This window comes from Capricornis sumatraensis, chromosome 15 (genome assembly GCF_032405125.1).
Source record: "Capricornis sumatraensis isolate serow.1 chromosome 15, serow.2, whole genome shotgun sequence".
NCBI lineage: Eukaryota > Metazoa > Chordata > Mammalia > Artiodactyla > Bovidae > Capricornis > Capricornis sumatraensis.
This window is the reverse complement of record NC_091083.1, coordinates 21058165-21083976: the sequence shown is the minus strand read 5'-3', so window position 1 is coordinate 21083976 and position 25812 is coordinate 21058165. Positions and strand designations below refer to the sequence as shown.

Here is a 25812-nt window from a genome sequence, read left to right as displayed (position 1 = left end):
ATTAATACAGCACCTCCATCCCCACTCCCATCACTCTATTCCTCACCTTTTAATTGCGGTCAAAATGCTGACATTACCTGACATGTTAAATATTAATTTGTATATTGTCTGTTTTCTCCCAACTAAAATCTACCTTCCATGAGAGCAGGAATTACTCTCATCACTACTGTTTTGCTTGTTCTTAGAAGGGTAAGTGGTAAACAGTTTCTCCTTAAGTATTCGATGGCTGAACTGTCTGAAATTGCCTAATGAATTTATGGGTCCAATTTATGCCATCAGGTCTCCACCACCTTCCCCACAGATCCAGCTGTAGAACGACAGAGGAGGTGACTTCAACCACATTTCCAAATCTGGCTTTAACTGCTGTGTTTTCAGATTTCACCCACTTTCCCTCTGGAGATTCTACTTTCAAAAGTCACCGGGTTCTTCCCAGTTAGTCCTTTGTGATTACAAATCCTGCGGCCAAGAGTGGCTTGGCCCGTGCGCATCACTGTATCTCTGTAACCCATTCTTAGTATGTGTTACATTAGATCTTAGATGGCTCACTGCAGACGTAAGTTAAATCTCTGTGACCGAATCCCCGTGCACAAGGTTTTGGCTATTTTGGATTTCCACCAGCTATATGGGAGAGGCCACAGTCTCGCCTGCCAACTGAGTGTCATTAGTCTTTAGGGGGTTGCCAACCCGAAATCAAGACACTGCCCCTGCGGAGCACACCCTTCCTCGCCCCAGCTCTACCACGGAGACCGCCCAACCGCCGGCGGCGCGCGGCCTGCAAGCAGGGCCTTGCACAACTGGCCCCAAAAGAGGAAGGCCCAAAAGGGCTAAGTCGACACTTACGAACCCAGCTGCAAAAGAAACCGGCTTCTGGGGCTTTGGTGGAACCGCCGTTTGGGCCCCAATCCCTCGGCCGGTGGTAGATAACCGGAGGCGACAATCCAGAGGGCGCCTCCGAGAGCGGAGGGCCCGCGACGCAGGTAGGGGAGGGTGAGAGGAAGGCGCACCTTCCCCCCTTCAACGCAAGCTGTGGTCTTCTTTGGGGAGGAGGGGAGAGCAGGAGGGAGGGGAAGGAGGAAGGGGGAGGTGGGAGGGGGAGGGGTGAGATGCGCGGAGGCACAGAGCCTTCGAGTCGGAAAAAGCAGCGCCGGGGCTTCAGGCGTCTGTATCCGCGTCCGTGGGTGTGTTTCCCACCAGGCGCCCTCCTCGCACCTCGATGCGGAGCCGCGCGCCGAGCGCCCCACGTCTGCGTGCCGCGAGGGCCGGCCCGGGCTGACACCACTTCCTCCCCAGCCGCCGACCCGAGCCGGGCTGCAGCCCCCGCTCCGCGAAGCCTCCCGGCCGCCGCCCCGAAGCTGCCCGGCGCACGAGTCTCCGCCGAGTGCCTGCGCGCCCCGAGCAGCCGTCGAGGTAAGTGGCGCCGGCCCGCCTGCCCCGGGGGCCCTGGGAGCGGCACCCGGGCCGCCCCCGGCCCCCGACTCCTCGCCCCGGGAAGTCTCCCGACCAGGGTCCTGCCCGAGGCTGGGCCCGGTGAACGCGCGGCTCCGCGGGGGCCTGGAGGGCGGTCCCCTCCGCCGACCCCTGCCCTTGACCCAGCTCCGCGGGGTTTGGGGCTGGGGTTCGCCTTCCCCCAGTTGGGTTTCGTCAGATTTGACCGATTTCCTGCCCAGAAAATTGCTCCAAAGTCAGACAGGGAACCGGTGCACCCTCGTCTCTCCAGTGGGTCCAGGAGCCCAGCCTGACCGGCGCTGAAGGGCTTCCAGGGGGCATTTCAGGTGGCATTTCAGGGGGCATTTCCAGGGGCATTTCCGGGCGCCGTGCATTGAGTGCAGGTCGTGTGAGAATTTGAGAGTGACGGTCACAAGTCTGTCGCGTCTTAGTGTTTCTTTCCTTGAGAACTTTCAGACGGCTGTTTCTTCTTTTTAAAAATAACTTTGCCTCCGAATTATTGTCCTTTTCGCTTTAAAATAGCAGGGAGAAACGAGCTGAACACCAGGCACAGGTGTAATTTCGCTTGGAATGAATATCCAGAGTGCCCTTTTAGAAGCACGAGGCAAATTAACCAGGATGTCGTTATATCCAGGAGGATCTCGGGGCAGGGGGTCCCCCAGAACACCTCATCCAAGTGCACCCCTTATCTTCCTTCAGGGAAGGTTCTTCTTATCGTTCAGACCGTTGTGGAACGCTAAATGTGTTTGTTCCTAGGGCCACTCACTGCAGAGCGGTTCAAAAATAACTTTAAATGCAATTGTTATAGAAAGAAATGGAGTATCAGCAGAAATAACATACAGAAGCAGCTCAGGGGTTTATTAGTGCTCAGGTATAATGTGGTTTAAACAAAGGCAAGAGTACTAACTACTACTGACTTTAAAGTCTAGGCGCCCGAAAGGAGGTTTCCAGGCCTTTTGTCTCTTTGATTAAACCTCTGGGTCAATTTTCTCTCTGGCCCAAATACTGAAATACTGGGGCAGCCCATGGGCAGCCTTACAGTAACATTGGCTAGCAAAATTAACAGAGAATCTACTAGGAAATTTCTGTAATGTCTTCATGGTGGTGTTTCCTGTCTGCTCAACGTGTTGTGAAAGGTCTAAGAAATTTAATGTCATCTTCAGATTCTGAGCCACCAGGGAATCAGATGGTAAAGAGTCTGCATGCAAGGCAGGAGACCCAGGTTCATTCCCTGGGTTGGGAAGATCCCCTGGAGAAGAAAATGGCAACCCACTCCAGTATTCTTGCCTGGAGAATCCCATGGACAGAGGAGCCTGGCAGGCTACGGTCCATGGGGTCGCAGAGTCGGACACGACTGAGCAACTTCACTTTCTTTCTGATTCTTAGTCATTTTCACATTATTACTGATATTTATATCTTTCCCAGATATTTGGGAAACTTGGGTTCTTTTAACTAGAGACCTGTCTTTAACTAGAGAAAAAATGATGTTAATTAAGTTGCTTTGATCTCTCTAACCTTATCAGTAAAGATTATTGGCCTACCTGATATCTACCATTAAAATAGCAATTGAGGAGTTTCCGGAAATCTTTGAATCTGCCCTGTCTTGAATGCTGACAAAGAATGGCTGATCACTAACAAAAAAGAATGGAGAAAATGATGATAACAGATGTTGTTAAGAGTCATATATTTTGAGGGCTTTTGTTTCTGAGAAGTTCCTCAAGAAACAGTGAATTTCTGGTCTACATGTAAGAAGGCGCATTTCCATTCTATTGAAAAACTTCGATAGGAAACTGATGAGCCCAAGCTTGGGTAGGTCTATATAATCGATTTCAAATTTTTTCAAGTGTTAATTCTCAGGAAAAATAACTTTGTAATATGGATTACTTTATGACTCAGTTTCTTTAAATCTTAAGCACTGCTTACTAGGTTTTGTTCCTTGGTGGCTCAGATGGTAAAAAATCTGCCTGTAGTGCAGGAGACCCACATCTGATCCGTGTTCGGAAGATCCTCTGGCGAAGGGAATGGCAACCCACTCCAGTATTCTTGCCTGGAAAATTTCATGAACAGAGGAGCCTGGCAGGCTACAGTCCATGGGGTTGCAAAGAGTTGGACATGATCGAGCAACTAACACTTAACACTAAATTTTGTAGTGTCTATTAAATCTTTTGTATTTTTATATCCTGAGAATGTATACCAATCACCTACTATTTTTTTTTTTACTTTTTTCAATAACAAATTAAAAGTTCTAGATAATCTTCATATTACTGTTAGAGTGAACTGCTCATAAAATGCATTGCCAGGACTTGATTAAGTGGTCCAATGATTTTTTCCAATGCAAGGCATACCAGTTCCATTCCTGGTCAGGTAGCTAAGATCCCACATGCCTCGCAGCCAAAAAACCAAAACATAAAACAGAAGCAGTAACAAATTGTAACAAATTCAATACTTTAAAAATGGTTCACATAAAAAGCCTTTTAAAAATGCATCACCGAAAATGCCTATATTTAATAGACCACATTCAGTTTCTTTAAACCATCCCACTTTCACAAACATTTTCATTTACTTCTAATCCTCTTCAATGTTAATTATTTTTATACTCAATACCTCTTAGTCGTGCAGAAGCTTTTAATAAATTGTGTGCCGTAGTCTGTCACACCAAAACATTTACAGTCACGCTGCATCCTCATCATCTAGCCATATTCCTTGCACCATAGTTGGGACTCAAATAACATTTACTAAATGTCCAGCAATATTAGTTCCACTTCTGGGTGGTACCATCAATCCGTCTGAGCCCTGAAACCCAGCTGGCCCCCTACCAACCCTGACGCTTGAGCAGGCAGATCTATAGCATTGCCCCAAGACACCACACCTTCTCAGCTCCTGTAATAAAGCTTGAATTCTTGACTCCATTTCCAGACATTTTCTAAACATCATCTATGCACTTGAATCACTAAGAATCATATTATAAGAGGTAGTCTTTCTTCTCTGTCAACTCAATTTCCACTTTATCACCAAATGGTCATCATAAACAGTTACTATATTTATTTAGCTTATATTTTGTATAACTGTGTTAACTAACTTGGGTGTGTTGTTTCAGTAAGCTTCACGTGCTGGGTTTATGGGGCTTCCCCGGTGGTGCTGTTTCCCACCTGCCAGTGCAAGAAGCATAATGAGGCTTGGGTTTTATCTCTGGGTCAGGAAGATCTCTGGAGGAGGGCATGGCAACCCACTCCAGTATTCTTGCCTGGAGAATCGCATGGACAGAGGAGCCTGGCGGGCTATGGTCCATAGGGTCGCAAAGAGCTGGACATGACTGAAGCAACTTAGTGTACCTGAACGCACGCACGTGGGCTTATACCACTATTAACCCTTTATCGTTGAGGAAATGAAAGTGCATAGAGGTTAAGAAGCTTACCCAGGGAGTGAGAAGCAGAGCTGACCTTTGAACTGAGTCAGTATGACGCCAGCACTCGAGGCGCTATACCAAGGGCAAGGGCTTAAATGGTGAAAAAGAACAGGAGGCCTTTCCTCAGTGAAGTTCGAGTTTAATAGGGGAGACATACATGGGCAGTTACAGCCCCACACACGGCCAAGGCCCTGTGCTGTGGGAGCACCCATCAGATTCCTACACCACCCGAGGGTCAGGGAGGATGGAGTGAAGGTAGGCCCAGCAAAGAACATGCATTTTTAGAGTGAGAAAACATGTGTTTTGAAAAAATAATCTTCTTTAGCAGCAACCATTTGATTTAATTTTTGGCTGTGTTGCACAGTATGTGGGGTCTTAGTTCCCTGACCAGGGATTGAACCCACACCCTCTGCACTGGAACCGCGGAGTCTTAACCACTAGACCATGAGGGAAGTCCCCATGTGGTTTCATGTTTAGCTTTATTATATTTCCAATCCTCTTGATAATGGGCTTTATTAATTAAATCAATGAACAGTGAGTAGCTTTTTTTCTTTTTCTACTTCTGCTGAGGATCCTTCTGATTTGATCTCATATCACAGACTCATCTGTGAAATGGCTGCAGGCTGGGAGCAGGGATAAATGCTAAATCACACAATAGTTATGTTTGTACAAACTGGCCGGAAGATTTATGTCCATAGATCTATATCATATCAAACTGGAGGGAAAATACAGAGTGATAGAACAAGCAAACACTAGATTTATTTTCCCTTTTTCACTATGAAATATTCCATACATACAGTAGATGATGTAAGATACATATGTGAGTGTGTAAAAGTCCGTTAGTTGTGTCCGACTCTTTGCGACCCCGTGCGCTATATGGTCTGTGGAATTCTGCAGGCCAGAATACTGGAGTGGGTAGCCTTTCCTTTCTCCAGGGAATCTTCCCAACCCAGGGATCGAATCCAGGTCTCCTGCATAGCAGACGGATTCTTCACCAGCTGAGCCACAAGGCAAGCCATACATAAATTACAGCAAATAATAATAAAACCGACATCAGGATACATATCATCTAGCTTAAAAAGTAAAATAATATTAGTACCTCTGACTTCTCAGTAGCATTACCCTTTTTTCTTGATGGACTTCCCTGGTGGCTCAGATGGTAAAGCGTCTGACTATAATGCCAGAGACCTGGGTTCAATCCCTGGGTTGGGAAGATCTCCTGGAGAAGGAAATAGCAACCCACTCCAGTATTCTTGCCTGGAAAAGCCCAGGGACAGAGGAGCCTGGTAGGCTACAGTCCATGGGGTCGCAGAGTCGGACATGACTGAGCGACTTCACTTCACTTTTTCTTGATAGAGATCATCATTATTCTGAATGTGCTGATTTTTTAAAAAGTATTTAGAAAGCAGGTATAAGCATTTACAAAGATACCAAACTGGGAATTAGAGTATATTGGCACTTGGGAAACTGAAATTATTTTTTAATATTTATTTATTATTAGTTTATTTATTTGGTCTCACTTGCAGCATCCGGGATCTACTTCCTTGACCAGGAATGTAACTTGGGCTCCCTGCATTGCAAGCGCAGAATCTTAGCCACTGGACCTCCAGGAAAGTCCCCTGGGAAACGGAAATTAGAATCTTCACTGACTCTAAGCATGGTCATAAATAGAGTGTCCTATAAAGTAAAGAGAACTTATTTTAATTTAAATAGCATGAAAACAAAGTGGATTACAAATGGTTAAGAGAAAGTACCATGGAAACAGTAGAATCTTAATCATTAATGAAGTAACCAAGATTCATCACAGGATAACTGTAACGTTTAAGTATGGTAAAGCATACGTAAGTTAGGCACTGCTAATTTCCATATTACTTCAATTTCTACTTTAAATAGAATTCAGTCATTCCAAAAAATATTTGCCAAGCACTATTCCAGGTGAATGGGAGAGACAGAGATCTCTGCATTTGGGGAGCTACATTCCAATGAGGAGACACAGAAAATCATCAGTGAGCATCATAATAAGTAAATAATACTGGTGCGTGAAGAGTCCCACTTAAAAAGGTAAAATTGAACGACGTAAAATTGCAGTGTTAAAATGGTCGGGCTTGGCCTCATTGGGAAGGTAGGACCTGAGCCAGGGTTTGAAGGAGCTGACTGTCAGAGGGAACAGTGTTCTGAGCAGAGGGACCAGCTAGTGCTGAGGCCATAAGGCACAAGTAAGCCTGGTGCGTTCGAGGAAAAAGGCACCTGTGCGGCCTGGAGGGAAAGAGTAATAGGAGGTGTGGTTGGAGACGTAGGAGGAGGGTGAAGAGATGGAAGATCACGTAGGGTCTTGTAACACATCATGAAAACATTGGCTTTTACTCTGAGTTAAACTGAGGGGCCATTGCAGGATTCTGAGAAGAGGAATGATGTGATTTGACTTACATGTCGGAGGCTCACTGTGATTGCTTGACAAAAAGCTCGATAAAGTCAGAAATCTATTAAGAAGCTTTGGGAATCGGCATATATTTTAATGGTAGAGCCAATAGGACTTCCTGGCAAAGTGGATGTGGGATTTCAGAGAAAGAGGAACCAAAGATGTCTTGAAAGTTCTTGACCCAAACAATGGGAAGGATGGAACTGGCATCAACCACGTGGGCAGTTTAGAGGGGAAGCTGTGGGAAGTTGAGTTTTGCGGAGGGAGGCCTCCGAGGAAGGGGACATATGTACACATATAGTTGATTCATGTTGTGGTACAGCAGAAACGACAACACTGTAAAGGAATTATACTCCAATTAAAAATGAAAAATCTGGAAAAAAAGTTTTGGACATGGATATGAAGTGTCAACTGGTAATAACTATGTGCTTATTACATAAAAGGCTACAGTCATGAAGCCTAAGTAACTTTTGGGGAAGGTACTATCATTAATTCTCATCGTACAGATTAGAAATGACAGTTTAGAGAGTTTTAAGAATTTTACCCAAGATTACATTTTAAGAACTGGAATGTAAAACTAGCTCTTCAAGATCCTAATGCTTTAAACTCTTCTTTTGAAACTTGCTGAAAGAATCGACCAGCAATCTTTATCATATAAATGAAATAAGAATATAGTAAGCTAATCAGTAATATTTTATGCCCTTGAAACTCAAGACAGTGAGAGTTCTTTTTAATAAATGAGAGAGCGGAAAATGAATATTGAAAAGCACCATATTTTACATGAATTCACAACCAGTGACATGGGCCTTATAAAAGGTTTCTGTGATTGTGAGGGTTTTTGGAATTTATTTATCTATTTGGCTGTATTGGGTCTTAGTTGCGGCACGATGGACCTTCACTGGGGCACACAGGCGTCTCTCTAATTGTGGCTCGTGGGCTTAGTTGCCCTGTGCCACATGGGATCTTAGTTTTCAGACCAGGGATTGAACCTACGTCTCTTGCTCTGAAAGGTGGATTTTTTAACCACTGGACCATCAGGGAAGTCCCTTCTAAGAGTACGAGTTTAACATCAGGATTCTGAGGAAGGGAAGACAACGGCCTTTTCCACAAAGGAGGTTTTTGTGCCCTGAGGTTAAGATGCCTATATTTTCAAAATCTAAAACCAGATGGATTTTAAATGGATGCGTGAGTTAGAGCAGGACCAAGAGTTCACTAGCAGCTGTTGAAGAATGTCACTGCTGTGACGTTGGAAGTGACTTCTAGGAAGCAACTACTGAGATCAAGATAGCTGACGTTTCATTTGTTTTGGCTACAGTAGGTGTGAGGGCAGAATAATTATGACACAGTAGCACTTAGTGGAATTCTGATTACTTCATTGTCTGCATCTTAGTTCATGTTGTAGACTATTTTTTCCCCCACAAGCGAAAGTTTGTTTTTCAGTTAAGTGCATTATTAGAATTTTGTCTCGAAAAGAATGAACAAATCAGTTATGTGACAGAAAAAAATACCACAAAATCTTTTTCAGGCAGTTTACAGAATGATCTCAATTCAGTGAGCTGACTAAATGAATTTGTCTAAGGCTACTGTATTTATGGTATTAACGAACTCTTTCATCTCTGCTGATAACATAAAATTCCCGGTTGGTGGGTCAATGAACTGATGAGGTTTGGGATGTAGCATTAAAAAAAATCATTTCTTTTATTATTTTTTAAGGGGAATGACTCCTGTCTAGTTAAATTCCTAAATGATATGGCTCAGCAAGTCAAGACTGTTTCTTAGCAAATCCAGACTGTTTGTTGACTGACATGGTGCTTAAATTTCTGCCATTGTATGTGGCAAACAGAAATGAAGTGGCTTGGGCCCAGGTCATGGGTAAGTGCAGTGCGATGCTGTGAGCAAATGGCTCCCAAGATTGTCGTAGAAGAGAAAAGCTGAAACCCAGGGAGCTCACTGCCCTGACCACCAGAGCAGAAAAGCGCCCCTCATTCGAGATTCACAGGCGGGACCTCTGTGCTTACCTTCACACTCAAGTCGAATGACACTTTGCTGAACATGCTGACGCTGGAGCTTTTTCTCCAGTCTTATCACGTATCTGTCGAGGGCTGATCATGTGCCAGACAGAGCAGAAGGTGTAAAACAGAATAAGATAGGCACCAAAGCTCCAGAAGCTTCTGGTCCAGTGGGAGACCCAGGCCTGCAGATAAACACACTCCGGTTTGTGAAGAGCATAAGATGGTGATGGGAGTGGTTGTAGGGAAGACATAGTATGGGGGGAACCAAAGGCATTTTGAAGCATAAAGATATTTCCAGGAGGCCCAGTGGAAGAAAGCTTCCTCAGGCACTACATGCATGAAATTGTTCGACGGAGCTGGAGCAGACAGGGCGGTGGGAAAGGAAATGGGGAGATTTGGGTTTAACTCTTAGTATGTAATACTTAGATTATGTTTATGTGGTACCGTCCCCATAGACTGCCACCTTTGAGTCACAATGCTTAGCACTTGTGAAAACAGAAAACTGGTTCTCTGGAGCCCTGTCCAACACAAGTATAATGCAAGCGACATAGATTATTTTTATTTATTTATTTACTTTGCCACGCCATGTGGCATGAAGGATCTTAGTTCCCTGACCAGGAATCGAACCCATGCCCCCTGCAGTGAAAGGGTGGCATCCTAACCATTGGACTGCCAGGAAAGTCCCCACATAAATAACTTTACATTTTCAAGAAGCCACACTAGAAACAGTCAAAGAGAAACACGGGGTGTTAATTTAGTAATCTATTTAATTTAGTATGTATGTATCCAAAATGACCATTTAATGAATTAATATTAATTATACTAAATTACTGGAGAAGGCAATGGCACCCCACTCCAGTACTCTTGCCTGGAAGATCTCATGGATGGAGGAGCCTGGTGGGCTGCAGTCAGTGGGGTCGCAAAGAGTCCGACATGACTGAACGACTTCACTTTCACTTTTCACTTTCATGCATTGGAGAAGGAAATGGCAACCCACTCCAGTGTTCTTGCCTGGAGAATCCCAGGGACAGGGGAGCCTGGTAGGCTGCCGTCTCTGGGGTCGCACAGAGTCGGACACGACTGACGCGACTTAGCAGCAGCAGCAAGCAGCATACTAAATTACAGTAAATGTAAGTCATATTGAAATTGTGGATGAATTCTTTTTCTTTTTTCATCCTAAATCTTCCAAATCCATCGTGTCTTACACTTAGAGCACATTTCAGTTTGGACGAGCCACAATTCAAGTGCTCAGTGGCCACCTGTGACTAGTGGCTACTGAACTGGGCGGTGCGGCTCTAGGTAATTGCACAAATACTGTATCCTAACTAAGTGTTGACTGTTCAGCTGTATGGAGGATACTAGACGCCTTATGGAGAAAACTAAGGGGAAAAAAGAAACAAAAAGCATTTTCTATTACTGTGGGGTGTGTCCTTGGAACCAGATTTTAATGCATAGCTCAGCCTACACCCAAAATGCTTCATTAGCCCTCTAAGCAACAAAAACAACAACAAATTGCCATTGCTTACTTTTTATTCTTTATCTTTCCCTCTGCCCACCCTCCCATCCTCACCCTTATTTTTTTGGATTCTTCTTAAAAGTAACAGGGACTGAAAAAAGAGTGGAAGTAAAACGTAGAGCAGGATACCGTAAACCCACATCCGGCAAATACGATTGGTTGCCCTAGACAATGGTGGTTGTCAACTCTTTTTTTTCTCTTTAGCTTTCATCTGCTAGCTCACAAGCATAACACACCCTCACAACAGCCACTGTCTTTGTGATGGTCTTCAACTCCAAAAATACACCTCCCTTCCAGGGTGGAGAAGGCAATGGCACCCCACTCCAGTACCCTTGCCTGGAAAATCCCATGGACAGAGGAGCCTGGTAGGCTACCGTCCACGGGGTCGCAAAGTGTCAGACACGACTGAGCAACTTCACTTCACTTCCAGGGTGGAAGGTAGTGATAAGATTTGGATTGTGGAGTTGTAAAAGTGCCATGGGTACAGTTTGAAAAAGCTTTGGGGAGATTCCGATGCAGTTCCTCTGTAGTTCAGAATGGTTAAGAATCTCTGTCCTGGGGATTTCCCTGGTGGTCTAGCGAGGAACTAAGAACTCACATGCTATGTGGCATGGCCAAAAAAAAACACATAACAATCTCTGTCCTAGAAATCCAACTTACAGATGTCCTTTCCAGTAGCCTTGGTATTTTAAAACTGTGCCTCATCTATGGGAAAATGGCAGTTCAGGTACACAAAAATGCAACAGGCGGAAGTAAGCAAGTCCTGCTTGGGACTTGGGAACCTGTATGTGGTGTGTGAGTAAGTGACAGCCATTTGTTTCCACTAGTGGTTTTAGATCCCCTGGAGAAGGAAATGGCATCCCACTCCAGTCTTCTTGCCTAGAGAAACCCCATGGACAGAGGAGCCTGGCGGGCCACGGTCCATAGGATCGCAAAGAGTCGGACACAACTGAAGTGACTTAGTACACAGTAGTTTTTAGCACATGGTGGTTTTAGAGGGAGATACAGTAACAAAAATGATGATGGTGGTGATAATAATAATGGCTCAGTATAGTATATCAGACACTATACCAAGGACTCAGGGTAAATCACTTAGCCAGGATCACCCAACAGCTGAATACATTTACTGAGTGTGTGATGTGTGTCACAGGCTTGGATGAAAATACAAGATTTTCTGCCTAACCTCAGTGTGGTGTGAAAGACAGTCACGAACTCAGTTCCATTCAAACTGGATAAATAGATACTGTAACAGCAGCATTAGCAAAATAGCTGCCAGATTCTACCTCTTAATGATCACTGTCGGTCTGTGTCTTCAGAAGGCTGTGTGGCATGATTGCGAACGTGAGCTTTCGACTGAGACCTGGGCACAGTCCAGTCCTCCACGCACATGAGCTTGTGCAAATTATTGTTTCTCCAGCCCTAAGTATTATAACCTATAAAATTAGAATAATGACACTACATCCTAAGATTGCTTTGAGAATTAAATGAGAGACTACATGTGTCTGATCTATAGTAATTGTCCCATATTTATAACTCCTACTATTTTTTTTAAAGGTGCTAATACATATTAAAATGAACTGTTATCCGTTGAGTTCCAATAGTTGAACTGTTACCCAACCATAGCACTGTGCCAGCTACTGGGAGAGTTGAGTCAAAATGCTTAGGCACTTGTGATAACAGAAGACTGTGGTTCTCTGGAGCCCTGTCCAATACAAATATAATACAAATAAAATGCTGCCCCTGTCAGCATAGCCGAAAAGATTTTTTGAAATCTTGGTTGTTGATTCATATTTTTATTGAAAGGCTAGAATAACATAAGAAGGTGGTATGACTTACTTGGCAACTGAACAGCCTTTTTCTTGACTGTGAGGCTGACAGGTTTTATAGATGGATGTGGTGATTGACAGAAGGCAGCTTTCCTGTGTGGTTTAGATAAAGAGCAGATGTGTAAGTTTCAGTCCTCCCTGGGGGCTATTTGCTGAGGCCAGCAATATGCTGGCCTCCACTTATGCTGAAAGTGGAGCTCCTAGGAGTTCTTAGTGCATTTCACTGAATGTGGGCATTTCTTTTCTCAACCCCTTCTCATGGATGGAAGGATGGATGAATAGCTGGCTGATTGGACTGGGATCTCATGTCTGTGACAGAGCCCCAAGCTTTCTGAGTCCCAAACTGCTTTATTTGTTTTTGTTTTCTTGGCTCAAGTCTCACCTTAAGAACCTGTGAGCCAGTTCTCCCATAGTGTATAGGGCAAGGGTTCTTGCTGATTTTAGACCCAGGGCAGTTGCAGTTTCTCTTTGTTCCTCGTGACAGAGGGGTCGAATGGCCCATAGCATCAGTCCTTAATTACTCCATGGACTTCCATCTTTGCTGACCCCAAGTCTGGGCGTTTTCCTTGGCTCTTTGTTTGACAGCCCTCCTCCAGACCCACACTGACCACTGCTTCCCTTGCTCTCGTCGTTCCCTATACAATCCCTTCCCCTTAACATCGTCCAGAAATTCCTCAAGGTTTTTCATCTAGCAGCGGCATCCTTCCTTGCTTTCCAGACTGCTCTGGAGTCATTTCTCTTGAATTGTAGGAAAGGATGTGTATTCACTGCCCACTAACCAGAAGTTATCAGCGCATTTTTTTTTTAAGAATACTTTTATTTATTTATGTATTTTTGGCTGTGCTGGGTCTTCGTTGCTATGAGGGCTTTTTCTCTAGCTGCAGGGGGCGGGTTTCTCACTTCAGTGGCTTCTCTTGCTGTGGAGCATGGGCTCCCGGGCACGCCGGCTTCAGTAGTTCTAGGGCCACTGGGCTCTAGAGCACAGCCTCAGTAGTTGTAGTGCATGGACTTAGTTGTGGGATCTTCTCGGATCAGGGGTAGAAACTGTGTCTCCTGCATTGGCAGGCGGATTCTTCGCAAATGAGCCACCAGGGAAGCCCCTATCAGCGTATTTAAGTGATTTGAATTACGTAGATCATGGAACAATTACCACAATAAGTTTGGTGAATATCCATCATCTCATATATATATAAAATCTAAGTAATAAATTTTTTTTCCTTGTGATGAGAACTCTTAGGACTTACTCTCTTAACATCCTTCATATATAACATACAGTGTTAATTATATGCATCGTGATGTACACTACATCCCTAATGCCTGTTTATCTTATAAGCAGAAGTTCGTACCTTTTGATCACCTTCTTCCAATCCCTACCCCAAGCCCCAGTAACCACAAATCTAACATCCTTCTGTGAATTTCTTTGTTTTTGAAGTATAGTTGACCTACAACCACGGTGTTAGTTCTTGGTGCACAGCATAGTGATTTGATCTTTCTATTCATTACAAATGACCACCACAATTTTCGCCATTTTCTCATTATTATTTTTGGATAAATACTGACATTTTGGCTTTTTATTTTAATGCACTGAATATTGACATAAATAGTCGTTTACCACATGTTCCTTTGCATGACACTTTTCTGCTCACAGCCTGCGTTTCTTCACTTGCAGATGGGACTAACATATTTTGCAGAGCAGGTGCAATGAGGCAGAATCTAGCATAAGAGCATAGGACCATGCTGGAGTTGTAGAAGGTACCCTGGAGTGGTAGCTGCACTGATCATTTGCTCCACTATCAACAGCTGCATAACACCCCAAACTCAGTGCTGCACAACAGACAGTTTTATTGTGATCAAGGATTGTGTGGGTCAGGACTCGCCACCACAGGGCTAGCTGGCCTCAGCTCCGTGTGATGTCTGTGACCTCATCTGGGGATACTTGAACAGCTGGAGGTGGTGCAAACTGCTGGAGACTGGGCTTACCTGGAGGATTTTTCACTCACCAGCCTGGCCCCTGAGCTGGGCCGGGACTGGTAACCAGAGTGTCTCCTGTAGCCCCTCCAGGTGGCTCTGGCTTCTCACGGGGTGACAGCTGGGCTTGCACAGGGAATGTATGGAGGGAGTTCTAAGCGACCTTGTGGGTGGCCTCTCCTGGGCTGCCCTGCACACAGAGCGTCACTTCCTTAATACTGCATCCGTCACAGCAGTCAGAGACTGCTCAGAGTCAAGGGGAGAGGACAGAGACCCCACATCAAAGAACGGGATGCCTTATTTAAAACCATCATCGTCATTACCATTTTTACACTGTGAATCTGCTTCTTCCGTATGAATAAGGAAAGGAAGTGCTTCCAAGTCCCATAGCAATTGAGAGAACATGTTTCTCAAGAGGTTACACGTTGCCCAGGAAAGGAACATTAGTGATAGAAATAAGCTGGATTTTCCAGTATCTAACCAGGTTAGATCCAATATATAACCTGGTCCTTTTTCGTTCCATACTGATTTTTTTTTTTTAATCTTTTTTTTAGCCATGCCACAAAGCCTGTGAGAACTTAGTTCCCCAACCAGGAATTGCACCTGGGCCCTTGGGCAGTGATAGCGCAGTCTAAACCACTTGACCACCAGGGAATTCCCTCATTCTGTACCTTTAAACAGTAAATAGACAGTTTTTTATGCATTTTCAACACAGAAATAATACAGGGCATGACATATGGCGAGTGCCTTCTTTCCTTGCATTTAATGTAAAGCTCAAGCCATTTTTGTCTTGGCTAAAACTTTTGATTCTTATAATCTTCATACACCCTGTACTTGCCTATAACATTTTTTATTTGTTTTTAATTGTAGATAATTACAATATTGTGTTGGTTTCTGCCATACATCAACATGAATCAGCCATTGGTATATACATGTCCCCTCCCTCTTGAACCTCCCTCCCACTTCCCACACTTTTTAAAAAATTTTTCCATCTATTGGTAAACCAGTGGTTCTCAAACTTTAGCATGCAAACAAATCACGTTGGAGGCCTTTTAAAATACAGATTGCTAGTCCTCACCCCCAGAGTTTCTGATTCAATAATTTTGGAGTGGGGCTGAAGAATTTGCATTTCCAAGTATCTGGGTGATGCTGTGGCTATTGGTCTGAGACTCACACTGTGAGAACCACTATTGCAAAAAAAAGGGGCTTCCCTGATGGCTCAGCAGTAAGGAATCCACCTGCAGTGAAGGAGACTTGGGTTTGATCCCTAATTCAGGAAGATCCCCTGGAGGAGGAAATGGCAACGGACTCCAGTATTCTTGCCTGAAAAATCCCATGGACAGAGGAGCTTGGAGGGCTACAGTCCGCAGGGTCGCAAAGAGTCAGGCACGACTGAGAGACTAAGAGGGCAGCAGGCAGGCTGCAAAGAAAGTGCAGATTCAAATCCAAAAAGATTAGCTTGGACTTCACTAGATTTCCCAACTTTGTCAACCCACCATGTGCTTCCAGAGTCTGGCATTCTTCTCATAGGATATATGTTACCGACTCAACAAGGGCAATGGTGACACGATCACTCTTAGCACTTCCTGAGCATCTCACATGTATGAGGCATTTGGTGTTATCTTATTTAATCTTTACAAAAATTCAGTGAAATATCCTTGTTTAATAGATTGAGAAACCAACACTGTTAATGACAGGCCAAGTTTCTCAACATTTTACCACAATGAGGGTAGGGCTGAACCCCAGGTCTTACCACAATGAGGGCAGGGCTGAACCCCAGGTCCTCCAAAATCCCAAGTGCTGGCCCATGCTCTTAGCTGCTGTGCATCCCACCATCGTCTCAGGCTGCAGAGAACAACTTCTCACCCCTAGAGAGTGAGTGATCTCTCTTCTCTGATCCCTTATTATTTTATATCTTTCATATTATTCTTTGTGTGTGCTCCGTCACTCAGTTGCGTTTGACCGCAGCTCTGTGGACTGTAGCCCTCCAGGCTCCTCTGTCCACGGGATTCTCTAGGCAAGACTGCTGGAGCGAGTTGCCATCTCATACTTCAGGAGATCTTCCCTACCCAGGGATCGAACCTGCATCGCCTGTGGCTCTTCCATTGCAGGTGAATTCTTTACTCCTGAGGGGGAGCCCTTAAATTATTGTTACATGGTGTTAAATTATTTTCACCTCTGCCATCCTGTTTAGACGTTGAACTTTATTCATCCATTCACCAAATAGTTAAGGTATGGATTCTAGCATTACCATAAAGTCTGGCAGAGAGCTTGCATCCCATTATTGCTTCTTGAGATAATGAATGAATTAAGAAGAAAAGAATCATGGTCTAAAGCTATGACCTATCGCTGTGTAGTTAAATGAGTTCATGTGAAAATAAACAAGTGGTCTCCGGGTATATTTGTCTTTGTATCACCCATTTCTCTAGGTCATCCCGACCTAAGAGAGTAAGAAATATGATTATTATAACAGCAACTACTTAATGGCCCCATAAAGCAGACCTGTGTTCTTGGTTTCCTTTAGGGGAACAAAAGATAGTCTGTTTACTTTTTGTTTTTTGCCTGTTTTGTATATCGTGGTGTGTATATGTTAATTCCAAACTTCCAATTTATCTCTCTCCTAGTCCTTGCCCTGCTATCCGCTTTGCTAACCAAAAGTTTATTTTCTATGTCTGTAAGTCTGTTTCTGTTTTATAAGTAAGTCCATTTGTGTCCTTTTTTTAGATTCCACAAATAAGTGCTGTTATATGATATTTGTCTTCGTCTGACTTAATTCACTTAATATGATCAGCTCTGCTGCTGCTGCTAAGTCACTTCAGTCATGTCCGACTCTGTGCAACTCCAGAGACGACAGCCCACCAGGCTCCCCCGTCCCTGGGATTCTCCAGGCAAGAACACTGGAGTGGGTTGCCATGATGCAAATGGCATTATTTCATTCTTTTTTGGCTGAGTAATATTCCATCATGTATATGTGTGCATATAGATACCTATATAAACACATACATACATGCCACATCATAGACATTTAGGTTGCTTCTGTATCTTGGCTATTGTAAATAGTGCAGCTATTAACGTTGGGGTGTGCATGTGTATTTTCAAATAAGAATTCTCTCTGGATAAATGCCCGGGAGTGGGATTGCAGGATTATACAGTAACTCTAGGTTTATTTTTTTAAGGAGCCTCCATACTGATATCTGTGGGCTTCCCAGGTGGTGCTAGTGGTAAAGAACCCAGCTGCCAACGCAGGAGAGGCAAAGGACATGTGTTCAATCCCTGGGTTGGGAAGATCCCCTGGAGGGGACATGGCAGTCCTCTCCAGTATTCTTGCCTGGAGAATCCCCAAAGCCTGGTGGGCTATAGTCCATAGTGTTGCGTAGAGGCAGACGCTACTGAATCGACTTAGCACGCATGCACATACTGATAACCATAGAGGCTGCACCAGTTTATATTCCCACCAACAGTGAAGGAGGGTTCCTTTTTCTCCATACCCTCTATAGTATTTATTATTTGTGGACTTTTTAATGATGGCCATCCTGACTGTTTGGATTTGTAGTTTTGATTTTCATTTCCCTGGTGACTCAGATGGTAAAGAATCTGCTTGCAATGCAGGAGACCTGGGCTTGATCCCTGGGTTGGGAAGATCCTCTGGAGAAAGGAATGGCTACCCACTTCAGTATTCTTGCCTGGAGAATTCCATGGACAGAGGAACTTGACAGGCTACAGTCTATGGGACTGCAAAGCATTGGACATGACTGAGCGACTAACGGTTTCTCTTTCACTTTTTGTCTAATAGCGATATTGAGCATCTTTTCACGTGCCTGTTGGCCATCTTTGTGTCTTCTTTGGAGAAATGTCTATTTAGGTCCTACTGTATAGCACAGGGAACTATACTCAATACTCTGTAGTAACCTATATGGGAAAGAATCTGAAAAATTATTTATATATGTATAACTGAACCAGTTTGCTGTACACTTAAGACTCACACAACATTGTAAATGAACAATATTCCAACTAAAAAAAGAATCTTTAAAGAGGCTGTTGTAAAAAAAAAAAAAGATATGTATATATTTTAAAACACTCTCCCTTTTCTTTCCATTCATGACTTTCCCACCCCTGCCAGTCACAACCAAGAATGCCTGTGGAGCCAGTTGGTTTTCCTGGTGGGGAAAGGATGGGCTGAGCATTAGGCTCCTGGTCAGGAGACTGTTGGCTGGAACAGTGTGACATGCACTGCCTACCGTCACCCTTGTCTCCACGACCATGATCAGAATATCTGATCAGCCCATATCCTTGAGCATTGGAGCATCCAATATGCTTTGGTGGAGATCTTGAGGGGGACTGCTTTTCTTTGAGGAGGTGACATTTAAGCTGAGTCTCAAGCACCAAAGCTACTGCATTCACCTAAAATCTTTCTCTTCAAATCCTAAGCTGCTAATAAGATGCTAAATAAGGATCTAAGGCAGTGGTTCAAAGTGGCACTTAAAGTAATCAGTGATTTCATACTATTGCAGCTAACTAATTTTCTGATCTAGGATAAGTTGCTTAAACTTTGTAAAATAGGAAAAATAATGCCAGCTTCTAAAGGATTATTATCGGAATGTCTTCAGCCTTCCAGGCCTTTCAGAGGCGAAAGAAGGCTTCAGTTCCAGTTGCTTATGGTACTGAGTGCACAGAGCTCAGCCAGGCCTGTTGTACAGACTGTACATGCGTTCATTTATAGATTCTCACCTGGACTCCACAAGGCAGCTAGTTATCACACCTTTCGAAAATGAGAAAACTAAAGTGCCGAGAAGTTTAAGTAACTTGCCCAAGGTTACCTAGCCAATAAGTGACAGTGCTGGGTTTTGTCTCTGAGTTCTAGACTCTGCTCTGTCCCTGGGGAAGGGTCTTGTCTGCCCCAGCTGGCTCAGTGGTCCGCTAGCCTCAGCCGTGGGTGGGCCCATGTGTCTCAAGGCAAATGTGAGCAAAATAGCAGCGCCCCCCCCCCCACACACACACCCCGCACCCCAACTACTTATGGAAGATGATTTGAGAGAAAAATATTGTTAATAGATGTTTTTTGCTTTTTTTTTTAAGGGATGAATCATTGTGAATGTGTGGGAGTAAGAATTCAGTTCCTATCTTGAAAATAGTTCTAAATTCAGTTCTAACTTCAAAATAGAGTAGAAAACATTGTCAGTGCATCTTTGAGGAAAAAGAAAATTTACTAATTTTAAAATTTACTAAAAATTTACTCATTTACTAAAATTTTAGTAAAATACATTAGAATTTACTAAAAAGTTTTAGTAAAATTTATAGAAGAATAATTAGAACTGGGTTGCCGCTGAAAACTCTTAAATGCATCTCAGATTTTTCTAATATCTTTTCCATGGCACTTGTATATCATGTTTTGGACACACGCGCTCACAGAAATGGCCATAAATACTTGAAAATAGAGAGAAGGCCAGGCCATGGTGGGGACACACGCTGCTTGAGCTCATTAATGCAGAATTTACCACCCTTGACTGTTATTTTTAACCAACAGCCCCAGTCCTTTGGGGGTTTTGCTGCCAGGTGCAAAATACTGACCAAGACCCAAAACCAGAGATTTTCTCACCCCACAGAAAGGCAACAAGAATTAATCGATATTTCCAGTTTTATCCTTAAGCCTTGCTGCGTATAATTTTTCAGCAAAGGAAAACATCTGGCTTGTAACATTATTTCTTGAAAAGAAGGACAAATAATCCATTTCCAGCAATAGAGAAGTGGTTAAATGATGGCACAGCACATCTGTGGGGGACTTCCTTGGGGGTCCGGTGGTTAAGACTTCATACTTCCATTGCAGGGGCCGTGGGTTCGAGCCCTGGTTGGGGAACTAAGATCTCACATGCTATGTGGTGCAGCCGAAAGAAAAAAATAAGTAGATAAAAATAAAATTTCAGTTTAAAAGAAAGATGTTTGGAGCCATGAAATTGGAAGAACTGTGAGTGACAGACAGAAATGCATGTTATAATTGCTACTGACCGAATGGACTCACCTTCTCAGATAGGTTGTCTTGTCTTATCTCTCTTCCCCACTCCCTTCTGAAGGGGCTCCTTTTGGTTTCCGCCCTCAACGCTTCTCCAGAGATAACTAGTGACTTTATGTGGTTAAAGCCAAAGGTCATTGTTCACTTCTCATCTTGAGAACATTCAGCATCGTTATCCTATTTCATTGATCAGTTCCTGAACAGTTTCTTTCTGGAAGTGGAAGACACTGCATCGAATGTTCAGGGACATTTTAGGACATAACAGCATACAGTTGCTTGTAGAATTTCATATTGTTTCTTCTTGGTATTACAAATAAAATGTGAGCCTTTACCTCTTCACATTGAGAATCTTAAGATTCTAAGACAGGCTGAGCATGCCAGACATTTAGCCAAGCCTGTTCCTTTCAACCTTTAGAGTTCACAGTGTAATTTTTAGGCTCATCCAAAAGAGTCAGTCCATCCTAGAGGAAATCAGTCCTGAATATTCATTGGAAGGACTGATGCTGAAGCTGAAACTCCAATACTTTGGCCACGTGATGTGAAGAACTGACTCATATGAAAAGACCCTGATGCTGGGAAAGATTGAAGGCAGGAGGAAAAGGGGACGACAGAGGATGAGATGGTTGGATGGCATCACCGACTAAATGGACATGAGTTTGAGTAAACTCCGGGTGTTGGTGATGGACAGGGAGGCCTGGTGTGCTGCATTCCATGGGGTCTCAAAGAGTCAGACAGAACTGAGCGACCGAACTGAAAAAAGTCATGAATTTTAAAAATATTTCTTATTTGCTTAAATACAAAGATTTAGTTTTCTTTATTGTCTTAAATATTTTTGGAAGTGAAACAACTTTTGATTTCCAATTACAAGTGTTTAATAGGTAGGCCTTTGGTACCTAAATGATAATTCTTCATGATACATAAATCTGTGAAATCCATCTCTTTTGAGTTTGAAAATTACAGCCTGAGCACTCTAGTAATTTCTGCTCCCATGAATTGCATGTCCTAGTCTATGAATGTCAGTCTTCACCAGACCTTAATTTTACATTTCGGTGCTGCATCACTGTGAATTTTTTTTAAGATTTTTATTTATTTTTAATTGTATTTTTATTTATTTTTTTTTTGGTTGTGCGGCAGGCAGGATCTTAGTTTCCCAACCAGAGATTGAACCCAGTGCAATGGAAGTGTGGATTCTTTTTTTTTTAATTGGAAACGGAATAATCAAACAAAATCTCATTTATTTCAATAGCTCCAAGTGCAGATACAGCAAGCCAGTACACAGTTTCAGGACACTGCTTTAAGTACAAAGAAAACTTGATATACAAAAATGAAAGGGTAAATAGCAGAAATAAAGCTCAATTTTTAAAAAAAAGTTCAAGTAGCCTGAAAACTCTAGACTAAAATAGTCTTGCATCAATTCATAAATGCCTTAATTTATAGATAACAGTGGTACATTGTTATCAAAAAGGACTTCCCAAAGAGTCACTTTAAACTGGGCAGCTCCAAATAAGAAGAAATTCCTGGCACTGGCTATTCTGGATTCGGCACTCACTCATACTGTACAGACTGGTATGGTTCAATCCATGGCATTTGGTTTTTATACAAATTCCAAAAAGGTATTTAAAGTTCAACAGGAGGCCAACACCGCTACCAAGAGTTCCTGAAATGGCCACTATATGTTTAAAAGGTTTAAAGACCAATTTTGGCTTCAGTCCTATGGCACAATGTTGGGGGAAAGACTTCAATTAATACTCCTTCCATTACTTAAATCCTTTTTGTAAGATTAGCAAAAAGGCCCTTAAAACTTCCTCAGGAAAACTGTATTTAAATATATGAAAGCTCCCACTAGGAAATTAATTAAAAGTTGTTGATATTCTTTTTAATCACTTAGTGGCCAAGTCATCTGTATATTTCTGCTCCCCAGAAGCAATGTTAGCTACTAGCTTCAATTCAAGAAATGCATATTTTCCGGAAGGTTTATATGAGATGCTTATTCAGTCTTTTACTTTCTTCATTTTCTCATTGTAGGCATTAAATTTGAGAGTCTGTTCCAAAAATTCTGTCCCACCATGTAAATGTTGAAGCATAGTTTCCAATGAAGTTCGTGTGGTGCAAATTGTGATGCCGAGAACCAGCATAGAAAGGAATGAGATTTAAAGGGTTGAGAGGAATGTCATAACCACTATGGACATCAATAGTCTCTATCAAACGAACAGTCACCCAGGCCCAAAGAAGAATAACATGATCACATAAATGTATGATTCCAATGAAAAATCCAGTTCTAAGAATTATGGTTTCCAGAGGATGTGCATATTCAGCTTCCATTCTAAATGGAGCCTGAATCTCATGATGAATTTTATGAATATGTTTATATATTCTTTTGTTATGTAAAAGCCTATGCAAGAAGTAGTGCCAAGTATCCTCGATCACTGCACAGCCAAAACATCTTGCCAAAAGCATGTACCATCCTGGCAGTGTTCCCCAATCGTAGGGAATACTGAAATACTCTGTAAAACAATAAGTTCCACACGTCAACGGAAGCTGGATACAAAAGTGATTAAAGAAAAATGCTTTAAAATGTTTCCATTGGTTTTCCCATGTTTCTGGTTTATCCTTTTGAATTTTGTACTTTTTCATGTAAGGTATAAATTGAAACAAAGATCCAGGTAAACAGAACAAGAAATAAAGGACCTCGTGAACTATGAGAGATCCCCATGTTGCAATCTGGAACTTTGTATAATTATTCAACATATAGTTCCAAGCATTTTAAAATGGATCCTGCAGAGGATTCTCAGGCAAAGGTGAATCTACATATTCCACAGCCAAGGATGCTGAACTGAAGACGCTGATACTTTCATTTGTTGCCATTTTTCAAATCTTTGCAGACAGCCTAATTATTCTTGTGCGCCACCCAGTCTGCAGCCACCATCTCCAGAGCTGTGCTAGGCGCTGCTTTTTTTTTTTTAGGTGATTCTTTTTTTTTTTTTTAATTTATTTTTTATTTGGAGGAAAATTGCTTTACCATGTTGTGTTGGTTTCTGCCCTACGACAGTGCAAATCAGCTTTCCTTCCCTCCTGCATGCCACCCTTCTGGGCCAACACAGAGCGCCAAGCAGAGCTCCATGTGTTGTATAGCAGCTTCTCACCAGCTGTCGACCTCACACGTGGTGGGGTACCTGTTGATGCTGCTTTCTCTGTCGCACTTTTTCCTTCCCCCACTGTGTCCACAAGTCTGTTCTCTGCATCTGCATCCCTTCCCTGCAAATAGGTTCATTAATACTGTTTTTCTAGATTCCATATACATGCATTAATATACGATGTTGGTTTTCCAACGTCTTTCTGACTTAACTTCACTCTGTATAACAGGTTCTAGCTTCATCCACCTCACTAGAACAGACTCAAATTGCTACAGTATCAAGACAGAATGATACTGGCACAAAAACAGAAATAAAGACCAGTGGAGCAAGATAGAAAGCCCAGACATAAACCCACACACATACGGGCACCTTATCTTTGACAAAGGAGACAAGAATATACAGCGGAGGAAAAAATCGCCTCTTCAATAAGTCATGCTGGGAAAACTGGACAGCTACATGTAAAAGAATGAAACTAGAGCACTTCCTAACACCGTACGCAAAAATAAACTCAAAATGGAAGTGTGGATTCTTAAGCACTGGACCACCACGGGAATCCTTGATAACTTTTTAAATGAAGTGTGTCTTCTACTACCAATGGAGATAACAAATAAAATGACGATAAGATAAAAAGACACCTTTTCTGTTCCACTCAGTTGACACGTGTGTGGTTAAGGAATACTATGTCATAGCTGATTCCTACTGGTGGTAGCCAGATTTCATACTCGACGGTAGGAATCATGGCTTCAGAAGTATTTGAATGTCAAAATATGTTTTTGAGTTGAGGAAATAAGTTGCCTTTAGTTTTTCTTTTGGTTTCAGTGATTTTTTTTTTACGGTGTACAGTAACCTGTGTGTCTATTTTGCTGTAAGAAACAACTCACAAAGCTGGCCAACCAGTCTCAGAGTGTTGTGGCAGATTCAGCCCTGAGGAGCTGTTTCCTGCTTTCTGAGCAAAGCCTGGCACATGTGTTCTGCTGGGGACTCTTCCACGCATCTCAGGGGACATGTCTGGTTCTTTTTACTCCAGTGATGGCCTAGGTCACGACTCTTCATTCTTAGGAATCTTTAGGAAATATCCCCCCTGCTCTCCTGCAAATTAAAAAGCCATCTGACACTAATATTCTCATGCTTGGATATTTAAGAATTTCAGCAATCGCTCAGGGAAATCCTCCTTGCACTAGAACACGCTGGTCTTCACCGCCAAAGCAAAAATGAGAAATTGAAGCCAAAGTGTTTTGAGCTCTTTCCCTTCATCCTTTTCCACTTTCAACTAGGAGTTGGAAGAAGGGAATATTACTGTTTTAAAATCATGCATCAAAATCTTGTGATTAGCAGACAATTTCTGTTTCCACCTGTTTGTTGCGCACAGCGTTAAGTCCCAGGCGGCCCCTCCCTTTCTACCTATCCTAAGGGGTGGAAGTCAGGACCATGGCCAGATAGGGACCCTAGCTTAGCATAGCTGAGCAGGGAGATGCTATGACAGCACCCACAGTCACGTCTATGAAGACAAAACCCCATTCTGGAGTCTTTAGAAGCTCTGATGTGAAAGAGCCTCCCTTTGAGCTGAGATGTTACTGCCTGAAATCCTGTTTCAGTTTGGCTTTCTATGCCACGTGTGCCTTTTTCTCCTCTTACATTTCCTTGGTGCCTGTGACCACGTGTCACCTCTAGGCAGATGTGCTGCGAGTGTCCAAGTGTACTTTGCACCTACGTTTTTCTTTCACTACATCTCCCATGCTGTGACTTTCTGACTGTGTGGCTTATTTTCTGCATAAGGCAGGAGCAAGCAGCACGATGGAAGAGACAGGACTTGAGTTTGAGTCCTGTCCTGTGTGATCTCGGGCCTGTCACTCAAACTCCTAAGCACAAGCTCTTCATCTGTGAAGATGGGAGCAAGTAGAGTTATCCATCCCCACAGGGTTTTATGATAATTAGATGAGATAACAAATCAGCTCTGCTCAGGATAGATTTTTTTTTTTCTTTTGTATTGTCTTTGCCAGCATCTCACATTTCATTCTCTCCTTGTTCCTCTTTCTCTCTCTCTCTTTCTTTCGGCTTGGCTTTTTTTTTTTTAAGGG

General features: G+C 43.0%; 1 protein-coding gene and 1 pseudogene across 1 annotated transcript in view; one reads left to right on the top strand and one right to left on the bottom strand.

The window, feature by feature from the left end:
• The first annotated feature begins 1330 nt into the window (after window positions 1-1330).
• The window catches only part of APBB1IP (amyloid beta precursor protein binding family B member 1 interacting protein), a 78218-nt gene continuing 53736 nt past the window's right edge, over window positions 1331-25812 (top strand). Inside the window, exon 1 of the mRNA XM_068987424.1 lies at window positions 1331-1407. The gene's annotated coding sequence lies outside the window, so the exon portion shown is untranslated. The remainder of the gene's footprint in view (window positions 1408-25812) is intronic.
• LOC138091875 (methylsterol monooxygenase 1 pseudogene) lies at window positions 22629-23348 on the bottom strand (annotated as a pseudogene).